At 21.7% G+C, this 9,870-nt stretch overlaps 1 non-coding gene across 1 annotated transcript; it reads left to right on the forward strand.

Annotated features, from left to right (window-relative positions):
* Positions 1 to 1,310: 1,310 nt before the first annotated feature.
* Trnan-guu lies at positions 1,311 to 1,384 on the forward strand. Its single transcript has one exon. It is a non-coding gene; the product is annotated as a tRNA-Asn (tRNA).
* The last annotated feature ends 8,486 nt before the right edge of the window (positions 1,385 to 9,870 follow it).

Consider the following 9,870-nt stretch of genomic DNA (forward strand, 5'->3'; position numbering starts at 1 on the left):
TTTATAAAAACCATAAATAAAATCGATTGACAAATTTTCATTGCTAAATATGACTGGAAACCTAATTTAAGGGGTATTTAGTGAAAAAATGTTATTTTCTTCTTATAAGTGCCGATAGTGACCATTTGTTTACAGAATTTGTTTATAAAATTAACAAATAATATTTAATAATAAATTCTGCTCAAAAAATATTACTGAAAATACAATTTATCAGAATTAAGAGAAAACTATATTTTTTTCTTTTTATGAATACCAAGACAGTGCATTTGTTTATATAATTTAATTATAAAATTAACAGAAAAATATTTGTTGGCAACTCATCAGTACTTAAAATCACTAGAAATATTATTTAAGAGAAATTGAGGGAGAAAATTGTTTGTTTCTGCCTATAAATGCCAAGATGATGCATTTGTTTATATAATTTGTTTATAAAATTAACAAATAGTCTAGAATGACAACTTGTCATTAGTAGACATCACTGACAACATAATTTAAAAGGATTTAAGAGAAAAACTATTTGTATTTTCTTATAAATGTCAATACTGTGAAATTGTTTAAATAATTTGTTTAGAAAATCATTAAATAATATCGAATAACAAATTTTCAATATTAAATTTTACTAGCAACATAATTTGAGAAACATTAAAAGAAAAAACTATTTATTTCTCCTTATAAATGTCGACACTGTGCATTTGTTTAAATAATTTGTTTATAAGATTAACAAATAATATCAGATGACAAATTTTCAAACTCAAGTATCAACTGGTCGGGAAAGCGCAAATAAATTGCAGAAATATATTTTAAAATCAAATAATAATTTTGTGTATTTTTTAAAACAATTTATTTATAACAATTAAGTTTACAATTTAACAAATTTATTTTCTATTAGCAAATTTATTTTAATTTTATTAATTTAAAATTTTATTTTACAAATTTATTTTATATTAGCGAGGCTTGGCAAAATTTTTGACGAAAGTAAAAAAAAAAAATTTTTTTTAACTTTATTTTTTTGCATTTTGCATTAACATAAAAAGTTAAAAAAAATCAAAAACCACAACCATTTTCCAATTTTTAAGCAATTAAGCAAACAACTTCATGAAAAAGTACCCACTTTTTTATTTTATTTAATTAAAATGTTGTACAAATTTAAACATAAGTTTGTTCCAAAATTGTTTCATTTTTGAAAGCATCTTTGAAATATAAATTACGTTATTTGAATTCTAAATATTAAATTACTAAAAAAGGACTGATTTCCAGAGGTGAACCTGTCGCTGAATTCTTATACCGTTCTAACAAACTGAAAATCAACTGCCTCCGTGGCGCAATTGGCTAGCGCGTTCGGCTGTTAACCGAAAGGTTGGTGGTTCGAGCCCACCCGGGGGCGTTTTTTTTTTACTTTTTTATATACAAATTTCTTTCGGAATCCAAAACTTCTGTAAATTATCAAGTTTAATTTTTGAGTGATTTTTTATTCAAATAAAATAGAATATCATTTCTCTAGTAACCGACACTAAAGATTCTAAATTAATATTATAAATAATTTTCACAAAACATTTTTTTATTAAATTTTACTTTAATTATTTAGTATTAATTGAATTACTTTCTCAAAAAAAAAGGAATTTTCAATAAAAAAATTGAATTTTCAACCAAAAAGATTTTTCATTCCAGAACGACAAAAATCATCCCAAACGTTGGATTTTCTAAAAAACGGTTGAGTTTTTCCACCTGAAAATTTGAATAAAAAAAATTAAATAATTTCCTACAAAGATGTAGAACTTTAAAATCAAAAAAACAGTTTTCTCAAAGAAGTTAAGTTTTCAACTAAAAATATGCATTTTAAACCAAAATTGGAATAATTACATTTTCAGATAAAAAAATAATTTTCAAACAAAAAAAAATTATAAAAAAGTAGTTAAATTTCCAACCTAAAAAATGAATTTGTGACTAAAATGACGAATGTTGGAACAAAAAAATTAATTTTTAACTGAAAAAGATAAATTCTAAAAAAAAAATTGAATACATTACATTTTGAATCACAAAAACAACAATTCATTTTTGAACCAAAAGCACGAATTTTCAATAAAATGACTAGATTTTGAAAGAAAAACAAAATTTATCAACTAAAATGCTCAATATTAAAATAAAAAATCTATTTTTTATAAAAAAAAAATACATTTTTAAATCAAAAAGTCGAATTTTCAACCAAAACAGATAAATTTCCAAAAAATACATGAGTTTTGAACTTAAATTAAAATTTTCCACCAACAAAAAGATAATTCAACTAAAATGATTAATTTTCAAGCAAAAAATTTAATTTTTAAACCACAAAGACAAAATTCCAATAAAAGAGTTGAATTTCTCAAAATAACAATTTAAGAAATTTAAATAAAATAAAAATTTTCAACAAAATATTTCAATTTACAGCAACAACAAAAAAAGTTATCTCTGTTAAAATTATGTATCTTCAGCCAAAAAAAAAAAAATGTCAGCCATGAAAGATTTCCATCTTAAAACGAAAACGTTTAAATTTAAGAAAAAAGACCAGTTTTTTAATTAAATACATGAATTTTCAAAAACAAAAAAAAATGAAATTTCAAAGCAAAACAACGCACTCTCGACAAAAAAGTTGAATTTTCAATACAAAAAAATCCATTTTTACCCAAAAATAGAATTTTTAAATTTTTATCAGTTTTCCAAGCACAAAAAAAAGAACTTTCAACTAAATATTTCAATTTTCAACAACAACAAAAGTTTTTCAAACTAAATTATGAATCTTTAAAAACATCAACATGAATTTTTAAACTGGAAGAAAAACTTTCAATAAAAAAGTTAAAAATTTTTAGTCGATAAAAAAAATGTTATCCAAAATGTTGAATTTTTGCGCGAAAAGGAATAATTTTATATTAACAGTTAAAAATTTAAAAAAAAGATGAATTTACAACCAAAAAAGATAAATTTTCAACTTTTCACATGAATTTTCGATTTCTAATGTGAATTTGGAACTAAAAATAAAATCGTTCAATTTTCAGTTAAAACATTTAAAACTATTAATTTTCTAGGAAAAAGAAAAGAATTTTCAACAAAATAGTTTAATTAAAATTAAAAAAAAAAAAATTTCAAGAAAAATCATGAATCTTCAGCCAAAAAATTAATTCTCAGCTAAATATGTTAAAGTTGAAATTTCAGCCAAAAATGATTTGAATTTTAAACCGAAAACATTTAAATTTAAGACAAAAAGACAATATTTTTAGTTTTTTAGTTCAAAAAACGAATTTTCAACAACAAAAATATAAATTTTCAACCAAAAAATATCAATTTTTTAAAAGTACATGAATTTTTAATTAAAGAATATAAATTTTTAGCCAAAAATAGAATAGTTAAATTCTCATTTGAAAAATGTTTGTAAAAAAAAGTTTTTTCAACAAAATAGTTCAATTTTTAATGAAACAAAAAAAAAGTTTTTCAACTAAAATGATGAATTTTTAAAAAACAAAAAATATCATTTTTAAAGCAAAAGGACAAACTTTCAACAAAATTTAAATTTTTTAATCGATAAAGGAAAAAAATGTTTGTTGAAAATATTGCATTTTTACGCCCAAAAGAATAACTTTCTATAAAACAGTTAAATTTTCAAACAAAGTTGAATTCACAAGCAAAAAGATAAATTTTCAACAACACTTAAATTTTCAATTTCAATTATGAATTTTGAACCAAAAATAGAATAGTTAAATTTTGAGTTAAAACTAATAATTTTCAAGCAAAAAAAAAAAATAATTTTCAACAAAATCATTCAATTAAAAAAAAATGTTTAACTAAAATGATGAATCTTTGGCTAAAAATTATTTCTCAGCTAAATATGTTATTGTAGAAATTTTCGGCAAAAAAGATTTCGATTTTAAAACGAAAATATTTAAATTCAAGAAAAAAAGAGAATATTTTCAGTTTTTTATTTCAAAAATCGAATTTTCCAAAACAAAAATGTTTCTTTTCTACTAAAAAAGATCAATTGTCAAAAAGCACATAAATTTTCAATTAAAATTATAAATTTTCAACCAAAAATAGAATAGTTAAATTCTTACATTAAAAAGTTTTGCAAGCCAAAACAAGGAATTTTCAACCAAAAAATGTTGTTTTAAACTAAAATGATGAATCTTGAACCGAATTTTTTTTATTGAATGTTAATCTTTTTGATTTAAAAATGTATTTTTTTTTATTAAAAGTATATTTTTTATTTAAAAAATTTAAAACAGTTGAATTTTCAAACCAACAATATGAATAGTTAGATTTTCATTAAGAAAGTTAATTTTCAAAAAAAAAAAAATTTGAACAAAATAGTTCAATTTTGAACAACAAAAAACGGGGTTTCAACTAAAATGATGAATCTCCCATTATAAAATTATGCGTCTGTTAAACTTAATTCTTATTATTAAAGCATTTTGTTTTCTAAAACTAATTTCATTAAGGTTGTGTGGATAACCAGTAAGCAAAGTTTTAAATTATAATTCCATAGAATGTGCATGATATAATTTTGTTTATTTACATAAAGGTAATTTAATTTAATAATTATTTAAATGATTTTATAATTAATAAATTTTAAATAGAATAAAAATCCATAGCCAGTCCTTTCACTTGCAATGTACAAATTGTCAAGCGGAACCGAGTAGGACAGCTTATCTCGACAGCTCGGCTCGTGACATTGGTCAGTGACGTCAGACGTGTTGAGGCGTTCAAGAGTCTAGCGTAGACATGTGGTGGGCTAGAGAGGGGTTTGAGAGCGGTTCTGAATTTTTCCGTCAGGTGGCGCGACGAGCGGCTTTTCTCGAAAACGAAATCATTTTTCTAGCTTTTATATAAGGGACGTTTGGTGGAACAACTTGTCTTCAGTAGGGTCATCACTGATCCTCTTAGCACATGATGAATTTGGGATATGATCAGTGATTAATACCCGCTCCTGGCAGTCTACTATCGCAAGGCTTTGCCAGTGAATCTTCTGATGCTATTGAAGACCGAACAACTTTTATTTTATTTAATTATAAAAAGTAACTCCTTCATAAACTATAATTTACTATTACTCCTGAATTTATGATTAATAATCTCGAAAATTAATTAAATATTATAATATTTTTTTTTAATTAATCTTTTTCGTTGAAAATTAAACTGTTTATTTTTTCAAAATTCAATTATATTTTTATGGTTTTAAGTTCAGCTATTCCTTGGGTGAAAATTTACCTATTTTGCTTGAAAACCTTTCTTTAGTACAAATTTAAGTTTTTAAAATTGTAAATTCATTTTTTTGGTATAAAATATGAAACCTTATTTTCCGAAAACTCATTTAAACATTACATTATATAGTCCAAAGTTGAACTGCTTTGTTAAAAATTAATTATTTTACTTAATAATTTACTATTCAAGTCGAAAATTCAGATGAATAACTTATTTTATTTAATTACCAAAATAATCCCATTCAATTATTTTTTATAATAACTAGCATCATCAAATTCTCCTGCACAGATTTTTGAATTGAGGAAAAATTATTTGAAATACAAAATCAAATTTTTGAATAACTATTTTTTAGGTTTACTTGTTTTTGAACTTATATAAGTATAATTTTCCTGAGAGAATTCAAAAAAACTTTTTAACATTTCAAAAAAGTAAAATAAAAATTTCAACAAACAAGTTATTCCTGAACCAATATTGGTATTTTCAAACAATAAACAAAAACTTTTAACAAAAGATTTCATAGCTGATATTTTTATGAAAAAATTTATTTTCAACAATATAGCTGCATCGTCAACCAAGAACATATTTTTATTTTAATTCAAGAAGTTGCAATTTTAATTTAAAAAAAAAAGTTTCTACCAAAAGAGTCGAATTTACAAACCGAAAAGAAGAATTTTCCAAAAAATTGTTGAATTTTGTTATTTAATGACTTAACTATTTCTTTTTTTTTTTGAAAATTGATTTTTTGTTCAATTGAAAAATTCATTTTTTCAAATTGAACTAGAGAAGTTTGAAAGTTGAGCTGTTATAATAAGAATTAATTATTTTGGTTAATGTTCATCATTTAAGTTGGAAATTCATTTGCAAGATTAAAGATTAATGTTATTAATTGAAAATTCAAGTTTTGGGTAAAAAATTCATGTAATTGCTTGAAAATTCATTTTTTTGTGAATGATTTATCATTTTAGTTAAAAAATTATCTTTTTCTATGGAAATTTAACTATTTTGTTTAAAATTAATTTTTCAAATTAATTTTATTTATGAGCTTAACTGTTTTTTAATTAAAATAAAAATCTTTTCGGATAGAAATCTTAACTACTCGTATTATATTTTTCGTTATTAATTCAGCTTTTTTTATTCAAAATCATGTAATGTTTTTGAAATTCTTATTTTTAGGTAGAAAATTAATCTTCCTGGCGGAAAATTTATTTAAAAAAATTAAATTACTTTATTGTAAGGTAAACTTTTTTTTTAAATTTATTCTATTTCCTAGTAATTTATCATTTTAGTTGAAAATTCATCTATTTGGCGAAAATATAATATTTTGTTTAAATCCAATTTTTTATTAAAAAATTCAACTTTTTTTAAAATTAAGTTTTTCAAAAAAAATTTTTCTGACTTAATGATCAAACTTTTTTGTGTTGACTGAGGAGATATTAAAACGATGAGATTTAATGAAAACTTTTTAGTTCCAACTTTATTTGTTGATTTTTTTAAATAAATTTTTTCATATATTTTTGTTAAAAAAACAGTTGAAGAAATTGTCAACAAAACAGTTTAAAAAAGGAATTTTAAACAAAATAGTTGAATTTGAAACTAAACAAAAATTTACTTACAAAAAGAGAATTTGAAACAAAATAGCTCAGTTTTCAACCAAACAGGTGAATTTCAAACTAAAATGATCATTCATTAACAATAAAAAAAAGAATTTCCAACAAAGAAATCCAACTTTCAACCAAATATTTTAATCTTTTAAAATCAATCTTTCGCCAAAAGATTAATTATTTACTATAAAATATAATTTTTCAAGAAATTGCATGCATTTTTTACCACAAAATATAAATTTTAAACCAAATAGTTACTTTTTAAACTAAAATAATAAAGCATCAGAAGAAGAATGAATTTCTAACAAAAAAGTTCAATTTTCAGCTCAGTAGTTTTTTAAAAATTAATATGCTGCCGAAAAGTTTAATTTTCTAAATACAAAAATTAATTTTCTACGCAAAAAAATTAATGTCAAACAAAAAAATTAATTTCAAGCAAAATAGTTCAATTTTCAACGAAGCAGGTGAATTTTCAAATAAAATAATAAACCAATTAAATCCTAAAATTATTTTTTCACGAAAAAATATGAATTTCTAAGGAAAAAAATGTATAAAAAAAAGACTTTTAAACAAAATTGTTAAATTTGAACCGAATAGATATATTTTTAATCAAGATTAATTTTCGATAAAGAAATTGAATTAAAAAAAAAAAAAAATTCAATCGAAATAATATATTTTTGTAAACAAATGAATTTTCAACTAAAATGGCTTGGTTCAAATTTCAACTGCTTTGTGAAAAATTCATTTTTGTTGTTTTTAATGCCTTATCATTTTACTTAAAAATTCACTATGAACTATTGAACTATTTTGTTTAAATTAAATTTTATAAAACTAGAAATTCAACTCTTTGGTTAAAAATTCATTTAATTTCTTAAAAATTCATCATTTTTGTCAAGATTAATCTTTTTGGTGAAAAATTCATTTTTTTTAATAGTAGGTTTTTTTAATATTAGGTTTTTTTTTCAATATTAGGTTAAATATTAAACTGCTTTTTTAATAGATTCACTCTTTTTATTAATAATTTATCATTTCAGTTTAAAATTCATCTGCGTGGGTGAAAATTCAAATATTTGGTTTGAAATTAATTTTTTTAATTTAAAATGCATCTACTTTTGTTTCAAAATTAATCACCTTGGTTAAAAATTCATCTTTTTAGTTGAAAATTTAATCATTTTGTTTCAAATTCATTTTTTAAATAATATTTTTTGTTGTTATGCAAATTCAATATTTTTCAGTTAATAATTCATTATTTTTGTTAATTATTCATGATTTTCGTTGATAATTCATCTCTTTGGTTGAAAATTTAACTATTTTATTTAAAACCCATTTTTAAATGTATTTTTTATGTTTCAATTCCACTACTTTGTTCAAAATTAATTTTTTTTTGCAAAATATATTTTTTCTAGTTTAAAAAGTAAGCTTTTTTGTTCAAAAATTAATCTTTCTAGTTGAAAATTCATCTGCATGACAGAAATTTAACTATTTTGTTTAAAATTCATTTTTTTTAAATGAATTGATTTATAATTTGTAATTTAATTTTTTTGGGGTTGAAAATTCATTTAATATCTTGAAAATTCATCTTTGGCAGAAGATTAATTTTCTTGGCAGAAAATTCGTTTTAAAAAGAATTAAACTTCTCGGCCGAAAGTTGTACTGTTTTATTAAAAATATTTTTGTTGTTGTTAATGATTAATCATTTTAGTAGAAAATTAATCGATTTGATTAAAACTTAATCTATTATATTTAAAAATACTTTTTTCAAATCAATTTTTATTATTTTAGAATTATACTTTCTTTACTGAAAAAGCATTTTCTTAGCGGAAAATTTATTTGAAAAAAATTAAACTGCTTGGTTGAAACTTGAATTGATTCGTTAAAAATGCATTCCTTTTATTGAAGTTTTAACATTTTATTTGGAAATTCGACTATTTACTTAAAAAAAATTTTTTTTAAGTTAATTTTTTTTTCTATAAAATTCAACTTTTTTGGTTGAAAATTTATATTTTTTAGTTGAAAATTCAACAACTTGTTTAAATGTTGAACTACAATGTTGGCGTTTTTTAAAAATATCTATCACTAGACTTGTATGATAATTTCTTTTGTTACAAATTTAACCCTTTTGTTAAAAACTAGTATTTTTTATCTCGAAGATAAATTTTGTTTATTGAAAATTTAACAATTCCATTTTTGATCTAAAATTTTCTTTTTTTTTTTTTTTTTGAATAATTTTTTTTTAAGAGACAGGTTTATAAACATAATGGAAAAAAGTGCAGTCAATAAATTTGGGTACATCTGTGGATAATGTTCTTTCGCAAGTGTTTTAATGAATCGCGGATGGGAGGTCCCGGAAAATTTTCTTTTTCTTGGTGCTCTACTTTCCCGAGGTTTGAGATATTTTTCCACGTTAAAAAGGGGTGAGACTAAAGCCATCAAAAGTTTGGCAAGAGAGGTTTTAGTGGCAGTTGTGAAATCTTCGTGGATGCGATAAATTAGATATCAAGCACACTTATAAAGAAGAGAAGCTTTTTTCCTCGACGAACTAACTTTCTTATTTCTTTTTTAATTTTTCCACTTTCTTTTTTTATCTGATAAAGGGCAAGATTAAGTCGCCCGACCTTATTCTTTTAAAAAAGAAAATCCATCATACCAGAAATTTTCTACACTATATTTCTACATTTCCTAATTACAAAGTGAACTCTTTATAAATTTTATATATTTAATCAAGTTTAAATTTTTTATTTATTCTCGAAATTCAAATTAAAAATAAGTAAATAATTAATTATTTAATAATTTGAATTACTTCTTCGATAGTTCGTCCTCTTTTTCATAAACTTATCTTTTTCTTTATTAAAATTAAAAAATTGTATTAAATTATTGAATATTGAATGTTCAAGTCTTCGATTTAAAATTCATAATTTCAAATGATGAATTCATTTTTTTAATGTAAAATTAATTTTTTATCTGATAATATAGCTCTTCCATTTTTGTTGAAATTTTTTTCTTTATATGTTAAAAATTCAACTATTTGGTTGAAAATTCATAATTT

This window comes from Belonocnema kinseyi, chromosome 10 (assembly GCF_010883055.1).
Source record: "Belonocnema kinseyi isolate 2016_QV_RU_SX_M_011 chromosome 10, B_treatae_v1, whole genome shotgun sequence".
Taxonomy (NCBI): domain Eukaryota; kingdom Metazoa; phylum Arthropoda; class Insecta; order Hymenoptera; family Cynipidae; genus Belonocnema; species Belonocnema kinseyi.